Here is a 2,124-nt window from a genome sequence, read left to right on the forward strand (position 1 = left end):
TGTGTGTCTAAACGAGTCAAAAGAAATAAAGATAGATAAAGAGGGTTCGCTAGACTATATAGGGCCTAATATTCCTGCAAATGGGGAACGGTTTTTAGGGAAACATATAAGCTTGGGTTAGAAGGCTTTCGTTCCCTCTTTCATCCTAGGCAACGACTCATCTCATAACCTATAGATCAATCCTCAGGTCAAGCTACCTTTTCGGATAAGTCCGACAATTCATTCGGGCGCTTAGATAACTAAGCCGGGTCCATCTATACTCTCAAGAGATTTTTACTCTATCGCTCATGAATCTTCTAACTGATCACCTAAAATCGGGGTTTTTTTTTTTCTATGCAGATTTACTAGATGATGTGCTAAAATGCATTAAGGACTGTCAAAATGGGAAAAACAAGTTGTCAGACTATCCTCCCCTAGACTAGAACAAGACACCGTCTGCGGTGTCTGGGAGAAACAAGTTGTCAGACTATCCTCCCCCATACTGGAACAAGACACCGTCCGCGGTGTCAAGTCGTCTTGGGCAGAGGGAAAATCAGCGAGAGAAACCAAAAGGGAACGGGGTAAAAGAATACTTAGCGTGAATGAATGGCGTGCTCCCTATCCCAGCGAAGAAGAATGTTATTTGGGTGGTCGTCGATCGATTGACGAAGTCCGCACATTTCATTCCGATTCGACAGGAGTATACAGTGGAGAAGCTGGCACATATTTAATCGTCAAGTCGAAAAAGTACAACTGATAAACCCAAATAAAACAGTCCGAAAATGCAAAAGCAAAATAAAAGCAAAAGAACTAGTAAACGCTCACTGCTCTGGAGGAGGTGGTGGTGGTCCTGGCTGATAGTAGTATGACGAGTACGGGTATCCAGGTGGAAGAGGGATCAGGGGGGCGTCGCTGTCGGCTGCATACCTCGCATCATAGCGGCGATGAAACTCCCTGGCGTACTGTGCCATCTGATGCTGCTGCTCACAGAACTGCCTCTGAGCGTCGAACTCTGTCCGTATCAGATCTCCAAAAGACTGGAGCTGAGCGCCGAACCCGTGCATGGTCGTCTCCATACTCTGCATCCTCTGGCTGAGCATGTCAATCTGAGCAGAGTAGTCGGGAAATGAGTGGGAGCTCGGATCCGGTGGTGGTGAGGGGGGCATGTCGAAAGAGAAGTCCTCGGAAGGAAGAGGGTAGGGCTGAGGACCCCGAGAGAGGAAGGCTGGTCAACATCCGACATGGCAGCATCGTCACTAGGGACATCGTCAAAGGGAGCTCGGAAGAGGAGACCGGCTGGAGTGATTGGTGGTAGATGAGGACAAGGCAGGCGTACGCGCTGGCGGTTACCTTGATGGTCCAGATAGTTCCATTGCCAGTGTACCGGTCGCTCGGAGAGGTGAAATTTCTGGACCAACGCAGCAATATCCAGGAGGGTGTGGCCCGGGATCACATCGTCGGAATAGAGTCCGACATTAATGCCCACGCGACGAGCAATCATGGTGATGATGCCGCCGACGCACGTCTTGACGTCGGTCGGATTCCCTGGTTGAGCGAAAGTCTCGAGATGCATCACCATACGGGAAGCAAGGCAAACTTCCTCCATTCCCCAGGTGTCGCCGTCGAAGGCATCGCTCAAAGCCCAGCGGAGAAAACCAAGTTCCTGATGATTCACCGTGCTGCCGGCAGCTCGGATGAGGAGGCAGCTGGTAAGGAATTGGTGAAAATACCGGGTTACTGGGTGGTGGATCCAAGTGGCCTTCGCGGTACGACTCTCGTACGATCGAGCGGCGATAGCCTGCCAAAATGCTTCCTGACGCTGAGGTAGGAAAAGAGAGAGCTTCGAAGATGTACCTGGTGCGATGCCGAGGATATCGGCAAACTGATGCATTGAGAGGCGGTACTCGGTATTCCGCATCCGAAAGTCCATGTAGGCATTCGCTGTACTGCCATCGCTCGGAAAGTAGCACTGGATGGTAGAGAGGAACTCCAGGGTCAAAGTCTTGAAACTCTTCTCATGTACTGTCAGAAAGCTCGACCACCCGAGCCTATCGAAGATGCGAACCAACTCGTCGTGTATTCCGATGCGATCGAGATCGTCACCGAAAAACTTGGTCGGTTGGAGGCCCTGTTGTTCGAGTTTGA

Source organism: Tarenaya hassleriana, unplaced genomic scaffold (genome assembly GCF_000463585.1).
Source record: "Tarenaya hassleriana unplaced genomic scaffold, ASM46358v1 Cleome91, whole genome shotgun sequence".
In the NCBI taxonomy this organism is placed as follows: Eukaryota; Viridiplantae; Streptophyta; class Magnoliopsida; order Brassicales; family Cleomaceae; genus Tarenaya; species Tarenaya hassleriana.